This window comes from Pleurodeles waltl, chromosome 1_1 (assembly GCF_031143425.1).
Source record: "Pleurodeles waltl isolate 20211129_DDA chromosome 1_1, aPleWal1.hap1.20221129, whole genome shotgun sequence".
NCBI lineage: Eukaryota > Metazoa > Chordata > Amphibia > Caudata > Salamandridae > Pleurodeles > Pleurodeles waltl.
In genome coordinates, this window is record NC_090436.1 from 190,099,200 (window position 1) to 190,123,858 (window position 24,659).

The window sequence follows — 24,659 nt, forward strand, 5'->3', positions numbered from 1 at the left end:
GGAGCTAGTCATGGCTCAGTTGTTGCTCCTTTGAAGCAGGTGTTTTTTTTTTTTTTTTTACAAACTAGGTAAGGTATATCTATGTGACCAGAAGACTATACTGAATGTTTTAGTATTTGCTTTCATCGCTTGACCTTGCGGAATAAACAAAAGCACACTGCATGCAAAACCTACAGAGAATCTTCAGCAAAAAGACCCTGCTGGGCTCAGGGTAGCCAAAGTATGAACTGGCCATTTTGAATTGGCTATTGATACAGTATCGGTTCACTTTCATGTATAACTTCAATCTCTTCACTTTAGCAAGTTTCTTCTTTTTCATCACAGGACTTTTTTTTGCAGTTTTCTTTATATTTAGTTTCTCTTCTCTTTGCTCTTCTATGTCCCTTCCCTGATTCTGCTTTTTCTCTGCAGACTCATTTCAGCTGTTTATCTTTGATATTTGCTCTTTTCAGTGTTTGCCCTTTCCCTGTTACTTACAAAACGGAACCTCTTGCCTCGTTATGTTCACTGTGTCCTCTATCTCACATTTGTTTAGTTGTGGCAATTTTTTTTCTCTTTGTGTTGTTTTAACTCTTCTCTCTTCATTTCTGTCTCCATATTCTGGTTCTATTCTTATCACCTCAGTTTTTGTGTTTTCTTTTCCTTCTCGCCTTCTTTTCCCCTCTCTTGCTATATCCCCAAATCCCTTCATTTCCCTTCTTTCCTACTTCGCCTCTATTTTTTATTGCCTACTCTGTCTGCCTGCCAATAGGTGTAGTGCAGAGTGCAACAGAATGAGCTTCAAGATCCCCAAGATTTCTGTACAAAGCTCGCAGGTTATAGCAGTGCACAAAACGGGCAAGGGGAGCAAAGGTACGAGAGCAGCATTTCACAATGATATACCACTTAGGTTTTTTTTTATCTTTTCATTTTTTATTTTTCTGAACAGAAATAAAGGTATTTTAATCTGTATATTTATTGTGTTCTGATGGTGACCTGCCACACTATGAAACTGTCCTTAGCAGAGGATAAGAGCTCCACTTGTGGGAGAGGCCTTCATCCCTGGCTGGACCTTGGATAACCTGGAAATATAGGGGCTGCAAATGGTGAGACCTTGAGACCCTACGGGAGATTAGCCGCGCTTTAGAAATGATTGATTGATTGTGATATGATCACGTTTTCCCACATTCTAAGATGCAGAACACAGAATACAGTGGTAATACCGTGCCAGGTAAGTACAGTGTAATGCATTGTCAGTAATCACCTGTTGCAGTATTATGTACTCTATTTAAGGGGTACTTGTAGACAGTCCTTAATTTGTAAAAACATAATTTTGAACATAGTGGCATACAGCTAATGGAATGATCCTCCTGGTCAAGCTGTATTACTTATTATACTATGAGGCCTGGTCGGTTTGATTCAGGTAGTATAAATGTTTTCTCCAAAATAATATACTCTTATAAATTGTGCAGTATATTTTGCTCGTTGTGACTAGAATAAAAAAAAAATTCTTACTAAGTTAAAGTTTGCTGCTGAGTTCTAAGACTAACAGCATACCAACTCCCTGAGTAAGCATGTGATTGCTCGGCCCATTATCCTAAAGATAACAAAGGGGTGTACTTGGTGCTCAGTGTTTATGGCCTCAATAGGTCAGCCCCAGGACACCAGAAGCAAATGCATTCAATCCCTTTGGTTAAGGCCTAGTAACTCTGAATGCAGAGCTTTGAATGGCAAAACACTGAAGGTACTCATCAAATTTAACTGTGATGGGGAGTGAGGTGGGGCTAAAGGCGGGACTAAGGGTGGGGCTAATGGCAAACATTTAAAGGGCTCAAGATTTTTTTTTTGCTGCGAATGAGGACAAATCGCTTAAATATGTAATGTATTGTTGGTGCCCTTGCATGTATCAAGGATACTTTGAACATTCTCTTTCAAATGTTACATTTATGGAGATTGCCTCAGCACAAATTGCACATGAATCACATTTGAATGCCTCTGCTCCATCCACACTGCATCTCTGGTCTCTCAAGTATCTGATCCTGCACCCTCAGTGCACTGCATCTCTACCCTCTGGTAAATCCACCTATGTACCCTCAGTGTACTGCATCTCTACTGCCCAGTACCTTTGCACCCTCTTGTGCCTCTTCTGGTCTACCCTCGCTGAATATCTCAGCACAGTGCAGCGACACCACCCACGCCGTTCTAGGGAGATGTGAAATTCATTACTCAAGTTCACAAGTGAGCTGCTTTACGAACTGAGGCCTCTGGTATCTCTCCTCCGACCCCTCACTGCACTGCATCTCTGCCCTCCGTTTCTGCACACTCAGTGCACTGGATCTGTACCCTCTGATATCTCTGCCTCTTCACCCTCAGGGCACTGCACCTCTACCCTGTAACATCTCTGCTTCTACACCGTCAGTGCACTGCATCTCTACCCTCCGACAACTGCTTTAGTCCCCTCAGTGCACTGCATCTCTGCCCTCTGGCAAATCCACCTATGTACCATCAGTATACTGCTTTTCTACCCCCTACCACCTCTACACCCTCTAGTGCCTCAGCCGGTCTACCCTCTGTACCCTCTAACTTAGCAAACTGCAGTAACACCACCTACGTTGTTCTAGGGAGACGTGACAGTCATTACTCCAGAAGTGACACTTTACAAACTGAGGCCTTTGGTACCCTCTGACATCTCTCCTCTGATCCCTCACTCCGCAGCATCTCTGCCCTTTGCTTCTGCATCCTCAGTGCACTTGATCTGCACCCTCTGACATCTCTGCACCTTCAGGGCACTGCATCTCTACCCTGTAACATCTCTGCTTCTGCACCCTCCGTGTATTGCATCTCTACCCTCTGATATCTCTGCTTCAGCACCCTCAGTGCACAGCATCTCTACCCTCTGATATCTCTGCTTCAGCACCCTCAGTGCACCGCATCACCTCCCTCTGGTAAATCCGCCTATGTACCCTCAGTGTACTGCATCCCTACCCGTGGTACCTCTGCACCCTCTGGTGCCTCTGCCAATCAACCCACTGTATAGCCCCTGAATAGCTCAGCACAGTGCAGCAACACCACCCACGTGTTTTCTAGGGAGATGTGACATTCATTATGCCAGGTTCACAAGTGAGCCGCTTTGCACATTAAGCCCAGAAGGCTGCTCTCACTACACAAGCTATGTATGTGCAGGACGCTCTTTAAAGCCCAGGAACTCCCCCACCTCCGGGTCAAATGCTTCTATAACGTGTTTAATAACTCTGGGAGCTGTGGCTGCGAATAACTAGTGAGTCCATCGGCATCCTTGGCTGAGCTCTTGTATAATAATTTGGCATTCAACTGTGTGTTAAAAATACAGGTTGGTACAGCATCCATAAAAATTAAATAGAGGTGTAAGAGTGGGTGCCTTGTGGTACTTATTTGCAGTTTTTATACAAATGCAAACTGGATCCAAAGTTATTGGAGCACTTTACATGCGCACCAGTTCCCTTACACAAAGTCGGCAGCTCTGGCCGTTTCTCCACTTGCTTTCCCCTTCAGTGGTGCTTGGGGTGGCGCACACGGCACTCACCTATGTCGGAGCTTGCTGAAGAATCCTCACTGGGTCCTCAGTCTGATTGACGCTGGTGGCAAATCTTCTTCTTGCGGGCGCTTCTGCCTCCTCATCGGAATGTTATGGCTCTTTGTTTTCGGTTCTGCTTCCTGCGCTGCTAAGGAAGAAAGGGAAAGCCAGAGACATTGCGCTTATTAAAGGGCTTCCCCTCGCACAAGTACCTGACGGTGACGTCACGCGTTGCTTTGCGGTGGGGCGTCACTACCGGTGTGAAATTGTCATCACATGAGCTTGCACGCAGTGTAGAAATGTGATGCATGCTCATATGGTGGCCATTTGTGACCTGAAATGCCGACCTAATGGAGTAAGTACAGGTACTCTCCATGGTAACTGCTCCGGTACTCTTGGGGGGGATGAAGCAGCAGTGCCGTTACTCTGTACCAGTGAGTACCGGCCCATTTAAAGCACTGACCCCGTGGCTCCCAAACCAGATGTGATATGTTATATAGTGCCACCGTGGGCCACTTCTTTCCACATCATTTTCGGAAAGGCCGTGAAAACATTTAGACCTTTTGCCAACCAACTTACATTATTTTGATATGGTTTTCGTGCTTCGTCCATTCTCCTAGATTACATTTTAGGGAGGCAAGATTGAGTGAAGATCCCGGGGGCATCCCCTGTTAAAAACATTAAAAAAAGAAGTGTAGGGGCACAAAAATAAAACAAAAGGGAGACAACGTAACCCACATCAACGTCAGGGTCGCGGTCTGCCAGAAAAACAAGCCGCCCGCTGCTCTTCCACAGGAACACGAAAGAGTGCTCCAAAAATAGGTGCCTGTGGGGAAGTTGGGAGGAACCAAAAAAAACGTCAAAATCACCGCGGGCAAGCACCTGGCCTAGAGTGTTTGTCCAACAGGGAATTATCCGCAAATACATTATTATTTCGTTATTTGATTATTTCACTAAACGGAAAGTGTACTGAGCTATGAGTGTTAACATACATAATGATGGGCGAAATGCATCAATACCACCCTTTGGTCATTAATCGATTCGGCATTGCAGTTCATCTTTTTTTGCCAGGTACGCCTGACAAAGACCAGCCATGCGCAAATCAGTCTTGAATCTTCCCCAGTTGGCGTAGTCCAGCCCGAATTACCAGGCTACACAGCCCATCCCTCCAGGAATACAAACAAACCCAAACCAGGTTTGGCCTATTTGGGCCTCCGCCAGGTGATACTTGAGGGCAAAGGCACAATGAGCACACCACTCAAGTCAAGGTGTGTGCTTCTCCTTTGCAGCATCTCACTCAGAAAATGAAAACTGTGGTAGATGCAGTACTTGAATTAATCTCAGCAGGAGGCAACATTTTTGCATGCCGTGACTGGAACGCAATCCAAAAAACGACTACATTAAACTTTGGTTCCCAACGCCATGAAAGTTCCAAAAACGTCATTCTGAAGGTCAGATTCTACAGTGAGTACCTCTACCGAAGTTTCATACGTCTTTGACCTGGGACAGGGGATAGTTTCAGATGGATTAGAATTTCTGCGTAACATGACATTGATAATTTGCCCAAATAGCCACTGGGCGTCGCTATAACTCCAGTTAAATTGTATCCTCGAGACATAAAACAAGTCCGTTGATATTACTCCGAAGAGCGTGAAGAATTTCCTTAGGAAAACGAAGCTCTGGATATAAAGTATTTCATTTTCTTGTGACATATTTTTCTTTTTTTATAGACATTGTGGAACTTCAGAACATAAGATAACCAAGTTATTACATAATAAATTAGATTTGATGCAGCGCACCATATCACAGTTTCTGTATCATAATTCAGCATATAATAGTTGTTACTACTCACGGTACTCATTTTAATTACCTTGAAATGATGAAAGTTTGAATTAAGTAACCTTATTGAGAATAAAGCCTGTGATCTGCAGGTTGGCACAGACGTTAGCTACACGAATTTAGCTGGCTGAGCCTTCTTATCTGCAAGTATGTGCAAAACAAGCCGAATATCTTCACACTTCACGCAGAAGAATCTGTCACTGGTTGTTAATTAATGCCCTGATTACTTACCGGTAATCCTCATTACTCGTAATCCTACTTGTCCTCAACGCAGTCATTAGGAGTGAGGATTGGCACCCAATCAGAAAAGCGAAACAAGATAGGAAACGCCTAGTTAACCCCACCCACCCTAGAGCCTGGGCTGTAAGATCATAGCCTTACCCGAGCATTTCCTATCATGTCAAGCACCACAGAGGCCTGATACCGGGATGGTGGGTGGGAAGCATGGCTGAGTCGAAGACAACAGGACTAGAAGTAATGAGGATTACCGGTAAGTAATCAGGACATTTTGTCTACGTCCCTCGTTCCCGACCCAGTCATTACAAATGAGGTATACCAAAGCAGACACATAACCAGATGAAGGCCTCTGATGCAACCAGCATCTGACTCCAGAAAAGAACAGACACGGGAAAGAAATGCACACCCAAGTGATTTAATGCTATATTAAAAAATAAAAGATAGAGCTTAAACAGAGACATCTGGAACCAATGCGTGTAACACACCAGAACCAAAGATTTTACATGTTGCTTGAACACAATTTAATCGATAACATCTGATGAATGTGTGCTCAGAAGCCCACGTGCCAGCCTGGCAGGCCTCCTCCAAAGGGATTCCTTTAAGCTCTGCCTGAGAAGCAGAAACCCCCCTGGGTAGGCCGAGCTTGTAGTGAGCCAGAAACGGGGAGAACGGCACCCTGATCGACCAATTTAGTAGTCGGTTAAATCCACCGGCTGACGGTAATCTTAGATGCCTTCTTGCCATGACCAGATAAACCAAAAGTTACAAACAAGGAATCTGAAGTCCAAAAGGTAGCAGATCTGTTGACATAAACAGATAAGGCACTTGTTAGAAATGGGGTCTTTGGTTGGCTGTCAGGCAGTGGTAGGCCGGCGGCTTTAGGAGGGAGGGGGGGCAGGTGGGGCACACACACACACACATTCTTTCACACACAGACACGCATGCACATTCATTAACAACACTCATACCATTCAAACATGCATGCACGCACGCACCAAACATTCATTTTAAAACATCACACACACTCATTCTTTCACACACGCACGCACGCACATCCATTACCAACATTCATACCATTCAAACATGCACGCATGCACCAAACATTCATTTTAAAAGATCGCACACACTCATTCTTTCACACACGCATGCACGCACGAACATCCATTAACAACACTCATAACACTCAAACATGCACGTGCGCACCAAACATTCAATTTAAAACATCACACACATACACACATACACGCAGACACACACACACACTTACCTTCAGCCTCCAGGTCCCAGGAGGGTTGGGACTGCTGCCTTCCCTCATTGGCTGACCTGAAGTCAGCCAATGAGGGAAGGCAGCAGTCCCTGCCCCGTCACAGAGTGGGATGGGGTCAGTGAGACTGCTGACCCCACCCCACTCTGTGACGAAATGTCACTGATTGACACTCGCCCTGGGCGCTTTAGGGCTTAAACCTGAAGCGCCCAGGGCGAGTGTCAATGGTTGATGCTTTCCTCGTCACCCAGGGAAGGGCCTCGAGGCACTTTTGCTGAGCCGAGGAGGTCACGCCGGTAGGAGCTGTGACCTCCTCAGCCCAGCAAAGTTCAGCTCAGGGAGCCAGGAGTCTGTGGAAATCGTGCATGGATCACTCCTGGCTGTCTGAGCTGAAAATGAAGTGTCTGTCAGGCTGGCCTTTGTTCAGCCTGACAGACACTCTTCATGAGGGGCAAAAGGTGGGTGGGGCATGGCCCCTCCACCCTAAAGGACGGGCCACCACAGCAGTCAGGTTATCCCCTCTCCAAGCAAAGACCCTCACTTTAGTCAGAGTAAGTCACACACAATCCAAATTATCCTGTGCCCACCCTCTGGTAGCTTGGCACTGAGTAGTCAGGCTTAACTTAGAAGGCAATGTGTAAAGTATGTGTTCAATTAATCATGCAATAACGCAGTATAAACACCACAAAAATACACGACACAGATTTAGAAAAATATAGAATATTTATCTGATTAAATGCAGGTCAAAATGATCAAGATTTAATAAGTACACTTTGAAATATCACTTTAGAAAATGATAAAAAGAGTCTTAAGTTCTTAAAAGCAATAAATGTCTCTTGCAAGCACAGACTACCTGGTTTGCGTGCAAAATCTCCGCAAAGAACTGCAGAGGTGGAGATGCATGGAAACAAAGGGGTGTGCATCGATTTCTGGGGCCGCACATGGCGATGCATCATTTAGTTTTCACACAGGGACGGCTGTGCGTCGATTTCTGGCGCTCGGTCGTGGATCCTCTTCAGGTTGCGGGGTTTTCGGACGCCCCGGGGACGATGTGAAGATTTCCTGCGCTGGCAGGACGAAGTCACAGGAGCTGCGTAGATTTGGTGGGTGTTGCGTCAAAATTTCTACTGCACAGCAGGTGCTTTGTCGATTCCTCTCTGGAAGTCGGGCTGCGTTGTTCCGGCTCGGCTGTGCATCGATCCAGTTGGCCGTGCTTTGAATTTCCGGTCGCTACACTGGTGCTGCGTCGATCTGATCGTTGCTAAGTCGGGCTGCGTCGTCCCTCGGAAAGCACTTCTTCACCACAGCCAGAGAGCAGCAAGGTAGCAGGGAAACAGCAAGGCATGAGTTCTTCACAGAAAGCAGACAGGTGAGTCCTTTGGGCAGCCAGGCAGCTCTTCTTGGCAGGATGCAAGTTCTGGTTCAGGTTCTCTTCTCCAGGAAGTGTCTGAGTTGGTAGGGGCAGAGGCCCTGTTTAAATACCCAAATGTGCCTTTGAAGTGGGGGAGACTTCAAAGAGTGGCTTATAAGTGCACAAGGTCCCCTTTCAGTTCAATCCTGTCTGCCAGGGTCCCAGTAGGGGGTGTGGCAGTCCTTTGTGTGAGGGCACGCTACTGTCCTTTGACATGCAAGTGTCAGGCCCTTCACCCTTCCAGCCCAGGAAGACCTATTCAAAATGCAGATGTATGCAAGTGAGGCTGAGTATCCAGTGTTTGGGGCTGTCTGAGTGAATGCACAAGGGAGCTGTCAACTAAACCCAGCCTGACATGGATTGTAAGGCACAGAAGGATTTAAGTGCAGAGAAATGCTCACTTTCTAAAAGTGCCAGTTTTGTATCACCATTCTGGGCATTCTAAATATGACCTTCCTACTCCTTTCAGATCAGCAGCTACCACTCAATCAATATATGACGGCTGCCCCAATGTTAGCATATGAAGGGAGCAGGCCTAACAGCAGTGTAAAAACGAATTTAGGAGTTTTACACTACCAGGACATGTAAACTACACATGTAGATGTCCTGCCTTTTGTCTACACAGCACCCTGCCCTATGGGTTACCTAGAGCATACCTTAGGGGTGACTTATATGTAGAAAAAGGGGAGTTTTAGGCTTGGCAAGTACTTTTAAATGCCAAGTCGAATTGGCAGTGAAGCTGCACACACAGGCCTTGCTATGACAGGCCTGAGACAAGATTAAAGAGCTACTAAAGTGGGTGGCACAATCAGTGCTGCAGGCCCACTAGTAGCATTTAATCTACAGGCCCTTGGCACACATAGTGTACTTTACTCGGGACTTATAAGTAAATTAAATAATCCAATTGGGTATGATCCAATGTTACCATGTTAAAAAGGAGAGACTATACAGGGAGTGCAGAATTATTAGGCAAGTTGTATTTTTGAGGATTAATTTTATTATTGAACAACAACCATGTTCTCAATGAACCCAAAAAACTCATTAATATCAAAGCTGAATATTTTTGGAAGTAGTTTTTAGTTTGTTTTTAGTTTTAGCTATGTTAGGGGGATATCTGTGTGTGCAGGTGACTATTACTGTGCATAATTATTAGGCAACTTAACAAAAAAAAATATATACCCATTTCAATTATTTATTATTACCAGTGAAACCAATATAACATCTCAACATTCACAAATATACATTTCTGACATTCAAAAACAAAACAAAAACAAATCAGTGACCAATATAGCCACCTTTCTTTGCAAGGACACTCAAAAGCCTGCCATCCATGGATTCTGTCAGTGTTTTGATCTGTTCACCATCAACATTGCGTGCAGCAGCAACCACAGCCTCCCAGACACTGTTCAGAGAGGTGTACTGTTTTCCCTCCTTGTAAATCTCACATTTGATGATGGACCACAGGTTCTCAATGGGGTTCAGATCAGGTGAACAAGGAGGCCATGTCATTAGATTTCCTTCTTTTATACCCTTTCTTGCCAGCCACGCTGTGGAGTACTTGGACGCGTGTGATGGAGCATTGTCCTGCATGAAAATCATGTTTTTCTTGAAGGATGCAGACTTCTTCCTGTACCACTGCTTGAAGAAGGTGTCTTCCAGGAACTGGCAGTAGGACTGGGAGTTGAGCTTAACTCCATCCTCAACCCGAAAAGGCCCCACAAGCTCATCTTTGATGATACCAGCCCAAACCAGTACTCCACCTCCACCTTGCTGGCGTCTGAGTCGGACTGGAGCTCTCTGCCCTTTACCAATCCAGCCACAGGCCCATCCATCTGGCCCATCAAGACTCACTCTCATTTCATCAGTCCATAAAACCTTATAAAAATCAGTCTTGAGATATTTCTTGGCCCAGTCTTGACGTTTCAGCTTGTGTGTCTTGTTCAGTGGTGGTCGTCTTTCAGCCTTTCTTACCTTGGCCATGTCTCTGAGTATTGCACACCTTGTGCTTTTGGGCACTCCAGTGATGTTGCAGCTCTGAAATATGGCCAAACTGGTGGAAAGTGGCATCGTGGCAGCTGCACGCTTGACTTTTCTCAGTTCATGGGCAGTTATTTTGCGCCTTGGTTTTTCCACACGCTTCTTGCGACCCTGTTGACTATTTTGAATGAAACGCTTGATTGTTCGATGATCACGCTTCAGAAGCTGCAATTTTAAGAGTGCTGCATCCCTCTGCAAGATATCTCACTATTTTTGACTTTTCTGAGCCTGTCAAGTCCTTCTTTTGACCCATTTTGCCAAAGGAAAGGAAGTTGCCTAATAATTATGCACACCTGATATAGGGTGTTGATGTCATTAGACCACACCCCTTCTCATTACAGAGATTCACATCACCTAATATGCTTAATTGGTAGTAGGCTTTCGAGCCTATACAGCTTGGAGTAAGACAACATGCATAAAGAGGATGATGTGGTCAAAATACTAATTTGCCTAATAATTCTGCACTCCCTGTATACAATTTAGCACTGGTTAGCAGTGGTAAAGTGCGCAGAGTCTTAAAACCAGCAAAAACAGTATCTAAAAAGTGGAGGGAGGCAGGCAAAAAGATGGGATGACCACCCTAAGGCTGTCAGGTCTAACAGCACTCAACATAAAAAGAGTGTAACAAACAATTTTCCTTAGAGATAGGGGAAGGGCAGAGAGAAAGAAGAATCAATTCTTGAGAAGAGTGGAATCTAGAACGAACCTTGGGAAGAAAACCGTGATCCAATTTTAAAAACACAGCGTTCTCAAGAAAGCAAAGAAAAGGTTGGAACAGCATAAGGCTGAAAGTTCACCCAAATGCCTGGCTGAGGTGATAGCCACTAGAAAGGTAACTTCCAATGATAAAAACTTAAGATCCACAGAGGGAAAAGGTGTAGGTGTAGGCAGAGAAGAAAGAGAAAGACTCCGAAACAACCTGGACACCAAAAGATTGACTGCATGCCTAAAAGCCCAAAGTTCCCTGGTTGAAATACCTTAATAACCTTTGTCAGAGCCCTCGAAAAAGAACTGTAGAAATACAGAAGTAGTGCAAGTGACTGGAGACATGTCATGAGAAGCACACCAGTTATCAAAAGTTAGCCCAGTGCTTAGAACAAGACAAGAGCTTAGAACCTCTCCTGGACCGCTGCACCACCGAAGCCACATGAGGGAAGGCCTTGCCTCTCAAAAAAGCTCTCTGCTCAACCTCCAAATCGCAAGGGTTAGAGTAACTGGAAACGGATGGTCCAGGGGCTCCAGAGGATAGGTTATCCAAGGCAGGATTCGTGAAGGAAAGCAGAACTGCCACTGCATGCATCTTCTGCTTGACCTTTCCCAGAAACCTTTGGATAAGAGGAAATACATACAGGCGAAAGGAAGGCCATGCCAGAGTCAACGCATCCTCTCCCCATGTCCCCACTTCGCTCGTTCTCGAAGAAAACAATAGGAGCAATGCATCCTCCTTGGATGCAAAGAGATCCTTCACAAGAGGACCAAAGTGCCTGACGAGCCCCTGAAAGATCCTATTGAAACATCTCAGATTGAGTGACAATGAAAATTTGTGGTTGAGCACATCTGCAGTCGTGTTGTCAAGTCTGATGTGGATTGCTGACAAGGACAGGAGATGGAATTCCACCTGCAGAGCCAAGGAACATACCACCAGTTTCAGAGACTGACTGTGGGTCCTGCCTTGATAGCTGAAGTAAACAACAGTCACAGTATTGTCAGAGTGGACCACACCATTGAATTCATTTACATGGGGCTGGAAGTAGCGTAGCACCCTATCCACTGCTATCTCCCTCCAATTGGATGACTTGCTTGCCTCCAATATCGACCAACAAGCCTGCACAGAAAAATTGTCCAGTGTGGCACCCCAACCAGAGGACTTACATCTGTCATCGGAATTTTAGGAGGAGAAGGGTGTCTCATTATCCCCTTCTGGTGTTTGGGAGTATTGAACCACCCCACCACTACAGCTCCTGGATGATCCCTGAGAAACTGGAGCACACATGTTCATATTCCAAATCCGAAAAGTGACAAATTTGTGCAGATGCCATAGTAGAGGGTGTAAATGGTAAATTGGCTAGGGAACTGTAAAGACAGTGACTGCCATATGACCCTGCACTTCTGTGCATTTATGCAGTCTGGCTGATGACTGAGCTAGGAGGTATTGAAGCCTGAGAATCCTGTCCAGTAGAAGAAAAGCTTTGCCCTGAAGTGACTCAAAGAGGGATCCTATGAATTGGATCTGAGTGGAGGGCTGCAACTAGCACTTTTGCAAGTTGAAAAGAAAAGCGTTCAACATAGACATGGCCTGGGATAAATGCTGTTCCATAATTTGAACCAATGGGGGCTGGACCAGCCAATTGTCCAGGTAGTGAAAGATGAAAATCCCCTGAAGATGGAGGTGAGCAATTAAAGGTGCTACCACTTTGGTGAAAGCTCAACGTGAGGAGCAAAGGCCATAGGGGAGAACCCAGTACTGCTAATGCAGGAATTGAACACAGTCTGAGATACTGCTGAGACTAGTAAGCCATCAGTATGTGCAGGTAAGCAACAATAAGATCCAGTTTCATCATCACATACTGAGACTGAATCAAAGATTCACTGTAGCATTTCTTCTTGAAGGGAATTTTGCGCACATGCTTGTTTAAGGGTGTTAGATTGATCACAATACGAAATCCCCATTTTCACCTTTCGGACCAAGAAGATGATCAAGTACACCCCCTTCACCATTAGTTGTAGGGTACCTAAACAATCACCTTTTTCAAAAGGTGAGACTGAATACCTTGCAGGAATGCCCTTCGTTTTGGATGGTCCTTCACTGAGTATGGGATGGAGCTTTGCTTTATGAAAGCTCAGGTATCAGGATTGTAGCAGCAAAGATCACTGTGTATACAAATGCCTCCAGATTCAATGTCCTTCCTTAAAGCACTGCACCCAAACACCTGTTCTTCGGTTTACATAGAAACGTGACTGTCAGAATTTATTTTCTTATAAGAGCCAAATCTCTTCATATAGAAGGATCAATGGTCGTACCATAAACATCTTCAGTGGCCATGCGCCATGCGGAGAGGTCCATATGCTGGTTTTGGTAAACTGAGGTGCTTTCACAGCAGTCAGTACCGCAGAAAATCTATTCGTTATTTTATGAGCTGCAGATAGTATAGTTTAGAAACATGAAGAGGCAATCACTCCTGTACGCTTCCTAGTGTGCATTGTAGGTGATACAATTTCAATCAACAGACGCATGGACCTCTTTTTCACCCTGAACACTGATGTAAATACAACCATGTGACCAGCAAGTTTAACTGTCATACTTGCTCCATGACTCCATGTCAAGAAGAAGCTTGGAACTCAAAGTGGCAAAACTATTCATGTCCCAACAATGTAAAATAAACGTCATTCCTGTTCTGAACTGCACATGCAAATGACCCAATGCATCCTTATAGCCATGAAGCGTCTTCACCACCTCAACTGCTTCTTCATACACCAGCTTAGTTTCCTGTCACCAAACTTCCTATTGATAACAGTATGCATATCAATTCCATGGCATATTCCCCTTCTGTGACCAAGCAGAGCAGGAATACACCCAAATCAACCAGTAAAAATACATTGCTTTGCCTAGTTCTTTCTTGGTATCTCAACAGAACAGGACAGAATGTCAGTGGCTTGCAATAACAGAGTCCTGAACCCCCCACAATAGGTCTACATGTATCTCATGTCCTAAGTAGAAACCCTAATGCATCAAACCTTTGTCATTTGTCTGAAGGACAGAACAGTAGGTAGGGATGATAAGCGCTGACGATTAACCTATGTGGTACTCTCAAGTCTTCATGAGGTGCAAACATACTGCCATTCATGCACATCCTCGATATGGAGTGGCTCTGGAATGCTGCTAAGGGTAATACGAGAAAAGTGGAATTAGATCGGTATGATGGTGAGAGAAAGAATGAAAAAGTGCTTGAAAGATTACAATTCAATGAAAGGATACAAAAAAAAGAGAGTTACAAGCAGGAAAGAAGTGAGGAATAATTGATAATAGGAATGAATGAAGTAAGAAAAAAAGTAAAAGCAAATTTCTTTATAAGCACGTGAAAGACACCGCCCCCGTTATTTGGTATTAAGGACAAAAGAGTAACCAAAGATAACCATTGATGTTTACACTTTTTGAAATTTTTCGAAAACACTGAAAAACCCCACTGGAATTAATAACAAATACAACCCAAAAACAGTACAGCCTAACGACCCGACCCATACTTATAGACAAATGAAGCTTATATCTTTTGCGAATGAACACTGAAAAAGTGAACAATGCACTTGAAGCCTACCAGCAGCGTTTATTTTTTTAAATAAATAAATAAATGAATAAATGCTCCTGCCTCAAACATTTTCTGAGAGGGTCGTCACCTATTTTGTGTTAATTGGACTCAAAGCACCAGGAGGAGAACCCTGCTATTGAGTGAGGCGGGGATGTGGGCCGTTGAGACAGGCCTTACCTTCCTTACATTTTGACTGGTCACAGCCCACAGGCACCCGAACTGCCATTACTGGGCCAAGCTGCCAGCTGCCTCTCACAGCTGACCACCCTTCCGCTGTAATTTAGCTTGGCTAGAGAGCAGCAGGCACACCGTCAGAGAGGAAGAGCAACAGCCATTATTTTATTTTCATGATTTGTGAAAATATATTGAATGGCAAACAATTACAGTATTGGCTGTCCTGTTCCTAAAAACCTATGTAGAGATAAAAGAAGGACTAAATCTGCTATCTCCCACTGCTCTTTATATATAACAAAAACAATGTTCCCTTTAGATAGCTGTTGTGGAAAAAAGTAAATGATTTTTAAGCTGACAATAATCCATATAAACAAGCAATGATAAGGAATAATTATACCACAACGATAAATATTAATTATACCATTTCATTGAGAGATAGCTGCAATACTGCACTGTATGCAAACCGCTGTGGAACCCTCCTGGCTTTTCCCTGCAAGGTGCCCACTCCTGGGCAACCTCCAAGGTGAAGCCAGGCATCCCAGCGCTGTTGGGGGCCATTGTGGAGATTAAGCAAGCTATTGCCCAGAGTTATAGAGTGGGACCCATGAATTAGATTAGGCACCGATGTGAGAATTATCAGGTCCGAGGAAATTGAGCCCAAGACCCACCGAGGCGGGAATTGAACCCTGGTCCCAGGACAGATTTCTGCATCAGGGTCCACCTCTAACCATTGAGCCACACTTCTCCCCTCAATACTCTAAAAATACAATTATAAAGACAGAACAAAAGTGTTCAGTGCAATAAGTGATCACATGGTGTTAGTGACAAAAGCAAATATTGCCCAATAGGGTAAAGATAAAAAAGCAGCTTCTGACTTTCGGTACAGTTGCAGAGTAACAAGGTATTGATGATCAATGTATACACGTGCACTTCACAAAGTGGTTGTGCTTTTGTTTTTGTAACTGGAATCGTCAACAGTGCTTTGACTTTTCATGAGTCATCACCAGGACAGGAATGTTAAAGCCTGAAGCTTTGTTAACAACAATACGACTGTGATGGGTGAAAACTTTAGATAGTATGACTGTTGTAGCCATTAAGGATTAGTAACCACCAGTGGTGAACTCTCATAAATGATCATTGTAGTAATCAGTAGGAGACAACTTGCAATCTTCACCCAGGACTGATGGACTCATTGTTAAGTTGCAGATGATTAAGGATGAGACAGCAACTTGGTAAGTTCATAAACTGTGAACTTGATTTCAGCATACATAACAAGAGCCCACTGAGAAGTGCCCTCGTCCTCTGGTTTCCGTCTGCAACTGCTGAGCAGCTGCCGTCAGAACCCAGAGCATGAGAGAAACGAAACGGGCACAATATTCAAATAATGACAAACTATCTTGAATGAAAGAACACAGATTAAATAGTAGCATATTCTAAAGTTTGTGCGAAAGAATAATAAAAGAAGGACTGATGTTAAGTGTGACTCATTACATCTTTTTTTCCTTTTACAAACAAAAGTACCTTGTACTGTATAAATTAGAAAATAAAAAAATCCTTGTATCTTGCAGAGAAATTACGTGATGAGCTGGTTACTTTATCACATGAGGAACCAGCATCCTCTTGGTCACAAAAAGTGCCTGCAGTGTTTTGATTTTGAGTCACAAGGTTTTCCTGTGGATTGACCCCACCATTAGTTTGTAAATCACTGTGTTAGATTGAGTGAACAAGCTCGGAGTCATGAGTAGTTTGCAAAGCAGAGTGTGGGCTTGAGTGATCAAGCAGTGAGTTATTATTCCCGTCAGCAATTACCTTGTTATCAAAGGACCAGTGAGAAGGGTCACCTAAATCATTTTCTTGTGGATTCTTTTTAGACAAAATCGTGGATGCCTGGTCAGGAGAAAGTTGACAACACATTTCCTACTCCACCATCCCTTTTTATCCAACAATTACAAACCTTTAGCCACCTCTACAATTTAAACAGGTGACGAATGAACAGTAGCTCCTTTTTTGACTGTAAGAGGACTTTTGATCATGACCAGATCCCCAATGCTAACATTTTGCTCTTTAACCTTATGTTTAGAATCAAAATAAATTTTCTGCAAATTTTGTTCATAAGAAGTGTTACATAACTTTTTCTTCATGTCAGTACATGCATAGCTACTTGGATTGGGGGTTAATTCTTTCATCCAATCAGGACACACATTAGATCTGGGATCTCTTTTTCACAAAAGACGGAAAGGTGATATCCCAGTAGGCCGCACCGCGCGGCGCGAGCCGAGCGTTCGGCACAAGCCGGGCGTTCGGCTCGGGCCGCGCTTCGCGTCCTTAAGACGCGGCGCGCCCCAAGCCTTTCCTGCACCCTACGAGGCCCCAGATCTTACATGGGGCCTCGCTCTGCTCTTCCTCTCTGCATTTGATGGGGTCTCCTGACCCCTCTTACCTGTCCTTGCTCTTCTTCTTTCTTTTTTCTTGGATCTGTTATTGCACTTTCCTTTATGTCTTTTTCCCCTTCCCAGGTTACCTTTCTCTTCCCAGCATTCCTCATTCCCTATTCTCTATGGTTTCTACTCCATTCTATTCTATCTACCTTTCCCTACCTAAGATGGCGTCCTTTTTCTTCCTTTGGGGCACTTCCTGTTTTTTGGTATATAAGGGTGGGGTTTTCTTCCTTTCCTTGCGCTGCAACACTCTCTGTTCAGATGGTGTCCTCGCTCCTGATTTCCTAGCCTTTTGGTTCTGGAATTCGCCAATTCTGTGTTATTCGACTTCAGTTCTTTTTGATTCCTGTTCTTCTGTTCTTGTTTTCAGGAATCTTCCTGTTGGAGGTTTTTTCCCCTTTGGTAGGGGTTTTTTCCCTCTGGCGCTATTTTCTGAAGGTCACGGTCTGTTCTTGGCGTTGTCATTGCCTACAGCACCGTGGCTACCAGAAAGAGTCGCCCCTTTTTGGGCCAAAGCCGAACGCTCAAGATCCACGCCACTAGATCTGCAGATTCCAGGCGCAAGCAGCACGTGAGTCGTGACAGAGAGTGTGGGGAAATCAAATAAAACCGGAGTTTCTTTCTTAAGAATTCTTCTACTGGTGTGTTTATAGCTAGATCTCTTTGTATCCCTTTTTTCATGAACCTGTTCATTCTTTCCACCAGTCCACTGGAAGAAGGGTAATACAAAGCTTCTTTGAGATGTCTGATATGATGAGATCGCAGAAAGTTTCTCTATTGAAGTGAAGTGAAGTGTGATCCATTATCAGTCACCAATTCCTTTGGAGCGCCCTCACTTTTAAAAACCCTACTTAAAATTTTTACAACAGAAATAGTGCTAGGTGTAGATGTGAATTCAAAGTATACCCATTTTAAATAATATTCTATTAACACCATGAGATACTTTTTTTCTGGAGGCAAAAGATCAAAAGCAACTTTACTCCAAGCCTCGTTTGGCATTGGAACAACATGTAAAGGAGTTTGATTGGTTTTCCAATGTTTGTCAGACCTTAAGCATGTTTGACATCTATCAGTCCATTGTGGTACATTATTGTCCATTGATGGCCACAAAAAGTTTTATTTTAGTATTCTACAAGTTCCACTTATCCCTAAATATCCTTCATGTGCTGCTTCAATTAGTTTATTGCATAGAGGCACGGGAGGTACAATAGCATCAGCAGCATCAAAACACCCTTAACTATGGATGATTCTGTGGCTACTTGTGCAAAAGATTTGAGGGGTGAAGGAAGAGAGCGCTCCTTGGGCCAGCCTCTATCCAGTCCTTGTAATGTACTACACCCACAGATTCCAACATATCTTCTATGTTTGCCACAACACATTTCACATCATCTTGTTAATTTTACTGCATAGTATCCTGCAAAGACATTCTGGATAGACAGTCAGCCCTGGCATTACGTCCTTCAGATATGTGTTTTATTACAAAATTGAATTCTTGTAACCAAGACAAAAGGCTCACTAATCTTGCAGAAGCTCTGCCTGTTCCTTTGCCATTCAAAAGATGTATTAAAGGCTTATGATCCGTGTACATTTCAAATTACTTTCCCCATAAAAAGTTTTTACACTTTTCTACAGCCCAGGAACAGGCAAGGGCTTCTCTCTCAATTGTGCTATAATGAGATTCTGATTGTTTGAGAATTCTGGATGCAAAACCAATCATATTTTGACAATTTATGTAGCAAATTCATAATTATGTGGATTATGCGGCGGCCAAAGAATTGCATAATTCCAGTAGCCCTGATTACAGTGAATTTAATTGTTTTACAGTCAAGAATTGCAATCCCTTACTGTTAATAACAGTTATGCTTAATCATATTAGGAATTCAAAGATTTTCACAAAGTTTATTCCAATAATTTTCACAAATATTGATCTAAGAGATATGTACCATCTGATTCACGTAAAAGAAGGAGATGAATGGAAGAAAACTTTCCATGCTAACTTTGGGCTCTTTGAATTTCACGTTATGCCATTCATACTGTACAAAACACCTGCTGTGATTTCATATTTTATTTTTAAAATCCGTTGTGAGCCTGTTGGTACCTTTGTAACCATTTACTTCAATGACATCCTTATCTTTCCTGATAATGAGCAAATTACATTTATCATTTTCAACTGATATTACAGAGATTAAGAGAGAATCATTTATTTGCCAATGCAGAGAAGTGACCATTTCACTATGGAGTTTTAGGTTTTGTCAATTCTCCAAAAAGGCTTCAAATCAACAAGAATATTACATTATTCTGGATTGGCCATCCCCTCAGAATGTTTGAGATATCCAATGATTCTAAGGGTTCGCTGATTTTTACCATTACTTTATTACTCCTATTGCCAGAGTGTTAAAGGAAAGAAATTGGAATTCCATTTGACTGGTCTGAAGGAGCAGATGCAGCTTTTTAAACTCCCCCGAAATATGCTACTATACCACCTATCATCCAGATCCTCAACTTCGTAGGCGTAGATGACTCTGACTTAGCCCTTGCAGCAATTCTTTCTCAGCAACATCCAGAGACTGTTCTGCTTATCCTGTGGCCTAATATTCCAGGAAACTAACACCTGCATAAATAAATTACACAATTTAAGACAATAATTTTTCTAGCTATTAAGTCCAACTTTGAGGAATGGAGGCATTATCTTTTAGGAGATACTTCTCCTGTTACTGAAATTATGATCATCAAAATCTTACTTTCCTCAGTTCTACTAAAGAATGAACTGCACAACAATTGAAATGGTCTTTTTAGCTGCTGATTCTGAATGTGTCATCACCTTTGGACCAGGGTGTTAAAATGGAAAAGCTGATGCTTTGCCGAAAAATCCAGCTACTGGTTCTTCTATAAAGTTTGAGTCTTCTATGCCGATACTTTTTAGTGTAATAATAGATGTATGGAATGCTAAAGATCAAGACCTAAGTCTTACTAATGGAAAAACTGACTAACTGAATTTATTGCTCAATGGATGACTAAAGATGAAGATCGAATATATAAAGATGGCCTTTATGGTATAAAGGAAGGATATATCTACCTGCTGGTGAACTGTATCAACAACTTCTTTGTGAAACACATGGTTCTCCCTTTGCTGGTCATTTTCACATTACAGTATAAAGACTGAGGAACTAATCAAAATAAATTTCTACTGAAAAGAGTTAAGAAAGGACATACACCAGTATGAATCTATTTGTGCCATGTGCAACCAGACCACGAAGGATATCATGAAATCCATGGGTTATATATACCCACTTCTTAATCCCCTGCATCCATGACATACAGTGTCAAAAGATTTCATAGTTGAACTTTTCTATGATAATAGATCCACTACAGTTATGGTGCTAGTGGATTTATCCCAAAAATGGCATATTTTATTCCAGCAAAAAGCAATCTGACAATGGCAGGAACTATTGAGTTTCTTCTACAAAATTGTGCATGTCCTCATAGAATACCCTCAGTAGTAATTTCAGGCAATGATCTCAGTTTATCTCAGAATTTGGAGAGCATTTTTCAAGTCAATAGGATGAGGAGTGTGGATATCGTCTGTTTTTATAATTATCATATGTTCTCCTTTCTATGAATTCCTCGTTAGAATCATACATGATCTTTTTTTCAGGAATATGTGTCAAATATAATGCGCATTTGTTAATTTCATTTTTCTTATTGCACTGGGATAATTCAGTCAACTTGAATATATATTTGTTTGTTTTCTGTAGGTTTTTAACATTGTCTTTCCAGAACAAAGGTTCATGGAAATTGATATCTCAAACCAATAAGCAAGGTTTCACGTAATGTAAGTGAAAGTTTAGAAAGGCTTACTTCTAGTTGTTTATTTTGAAAACATTCAACAATGTTCTGATAAAATATATAAACTAGAACAGATCATTACGAGATAGAAAGGGACTTCATCCTAGGGATCTGAGATTGAAGGTCATGCAGAGCAGTAATCATCCTCCCTTTCAAAGGCTATGGGATTCACACTCTGCTTAGCTACCAACTTTGAAATGCAGATGCAGCAGCTCTTGTTCCTTGGCGAACATTGGTTCTGTTGTTCTGAAAGGGAACGTGGGTGCAAACTATCTATAAACTTCAGATTAGGCCACTTTTCATGCTAAATATAGCTTAGTCAGCCAGAAGAAAGGAGGGGTTAGGGAAACTAGTGTAAAGAAAGTTTATGTAACCATTATAAAGTTACAATATTTTTTTATTATTTATCTTCCTAGTAAATATCATTGCTACTATCTTGTTTTAAAAAAATGGTTAATATTCATATTTTGTGCACTAAGGTAAGATTTTTATTTTAAATACATCTTATAAATATATTATTGCTTTCCTAGTGCTCTTGAGTGCCACTTTCCATGATGGAAGAGAAGTTGGCTTCCGCTACTTATTCCAGTGAAATCTCAGAGGACACAGCTCACTTAAATAATGCAGTGATTTAAGGGACGATTGCAGTCCACTAGGAATTCTAGCTCAGCTTAGTATACTGATTAAGCCCTTTGTACCAGAGGGCCTTCAAAACCCATTTCTGGATTATGTTCTGAAAAACAATCCAGAAAACGTACTGCTACATATCACACACAACCTGTGGCCAAACCGAACAAGTAAATTAAGATTTCAAAGCTTATTTACCATTTTGCAAGGTGAGACTTTGAGGGTACAACATTTGTGGTTGGCAGAAATTTGTCATAATAATTCAGTTCATGCTTAAGTCCATTTTTCTGTTGCTTAAGGTATCACCATCAGTTTTGCTTACATGTAGAATGAATAATCACATCTGTGCTATCAGTGGGAGAATGTTTGTGTATAATTTCTAATCTACATAAAGAGACTAAGGGGCAGGTTTAGGAGCCCCTTGCGCCATATATTGCCATATTAACATAATTTTATTGATGCTAATGTGACAATCTAATGGCAAAAACGCTGCACCATATTTACAAAGTGATGCAATGCATGCATGCGCCATGTATAATGCATGCAAAGGGGCGTTCCCCCATTAGGGGGACCGCAAAAATGGTGCAGTGAAATCTAAGAGATTCCACTGCTTCATTTTTTGTAGCTACTTTTACTGCCTGCTTACAGCAGGTGTTAAAAGGGGACACACCATTGGTTACAATGTGCCCTTATGTACTGTTCAGGTTTAGCTCCAAACTTTTGGAGCTAACCATGAACAGTACATCAATAGCGTCAAAAATATTGCCGCTATTTCCGTCTACCCTGTGTCATGGTGAGCTGTATTTTAAATACGTTGCATACATGGTGGCGGTGAGGGGGTGTCATTAAAGGGCACAAGAAAAGTGGCACTTTCCTGGATGCAGGGCCACTTTTCTTAAATCTGTCCTTCAGAAGGCACTGCTGAACTTCACAGAACTGCATAGGACGTAGGCAGATAAACATCGACATAAACCCCCAATTTATCAATCTGGAGGTGTAATATGACTTTCTATTAAGCATTTGTAGGTACGTGCAATACAAACATTTCAATTTTGTTTTATTGGTCTATTTCCTGTTACAAAAGGAATAAATGATGTAGATGTAAAATTGGCTTTACCTCCAGCCACGAAGAACCACCCAGTCCTTAACGTGGCTCTATTAAAAGAATATCAACACGGCGTGCATCACATGTGGTCAGAGTAGAAGAGTATTTGTCACAGTGGCAAATCAAAGTAGGTGGACATAGGCATTAGGTACAATCATAGTTTTTCACATTATAGTTAGTCAGAATATTACAGCTTGAATTATAATTGAATGTACTGTAGTTAATATCGCATGGAGATCTAAGTAAATTCTTTTATAGTGTAAAAAGGAGGCCGAAATGGTGAGTGTCTGATAGCTCTTACTAAACCAAGATGGCACTCACATATTGAAGGTCTCTTGTTAAATGAGAACCAACATGCACTTGGATGTTGTGGTCATCTTGAACTCTAATATATCAGGGCCCTCACCTCAAAAACCTTGCTCCCCAATGGTTGCATCATTTGCAGGACTCAAATACATACCAGGTCCAAGTGAGGGTGGTACACAGTGTTGTGTGTTCTTCCCACGTCCCTTGACCTCCTGTGTACTCAGTAGTGGCTTTTAGCCTCCTTGGAGTGCAAAGTGGGTGAACCAGAGACACATCAAAGTACAGCCACCCCCACAGTGGAACCATAAGTCTGACACTATGCTTCTGCAGGATTACCACTGTCCAAAAGGATTCCTATCTACCAGCAGATACCCACTCTGCTGGATGATTCCCAAGTGGATCTCACCTAACCCAAAGGATTCCCAATGTCCATGAGGATGCCTACTCTCTCATGGGATATACATTCTGTCATTGGATTCTAATGCTCCAAGAAGATAGTTACTCTTCCAGTCGATTCCCACACTCCCATAGGATTCACTCTCAATCTCTTAAAGCAGTCTTCTCCAAGGAGTAGCTTGTGAGCTACTGGTTGCTTTCCAGCTACCTAGAGGTAGCTCTCCTGTCTGCAGGCCAGCCTACTAATTTTAGTTTGCCTCATTCAATATATGTGTACCAAAATTGAAAACTGTGTGTAAGGAAATGCCTCCTTGGCATGGTTACCCCCTGACTTTTTGCCTTTGCTGATGCTATGTTTTGAATTGAAAGTGTGCTGAGGCCTGCTAACCAGTGTTCTTTCCCTAACCTGTACTTTTGTTTACACAATTGGCACACCCTGGCATCCAGGTAAGTCCCTTGTAACTGGTACCCCTGGTACCAAGGGCCCTGATGCCAGGGAAGGTCTCTAAGGGCTGCAGCATATCTTATGCCACCCTGGGGACCCCTCACTCAGCACAGACACACTGCTTGCCAGCTTGTGTGTGCTGGTGAGGACAAAACGAGTAAGTCGACATGGCATTCCCCTCAGGGTGCCATGCCAACCTCACACTGCCTATGCAGTATAGATAAGTCACCCCTCTAGCAGGGCTTACAGCCCTAAGGCAGGGTGCACTATACCATAGGTGAGGGCACCAGTGCATGAGCACTGTGCCCCTACAGTGTCTAAGCAAAACCTTAGACATTGTAAGTGCAGGGTAGCCATAAGAGTATATGGTCTGGGAGTCTGTCAAACACGGACTCCACAGCACCATAATGGCTACACTGAAAACTGGGAAGTTTGGTATCAAACTTCTCAGCACAATAAAAGCACACTGATGCCAGTGTACATTTTATTGTAAAATACACCCCAGAGGGCACCTTAGAGGTGCCCCCTGAAACCTTAACCAACTACCTGTGTATGCTGACTGGTTTTAGCAGCCTGCCACACTCGAGACATGTTGCTGCCACATGGGGAGAGTGCCTTTGTCTCTCTGTGGCTAGTAACAAAGCCTGCACTGGGTGGAGATGCTTATCACCTCCCCCTTGCAGGAGCTGTAACACCTG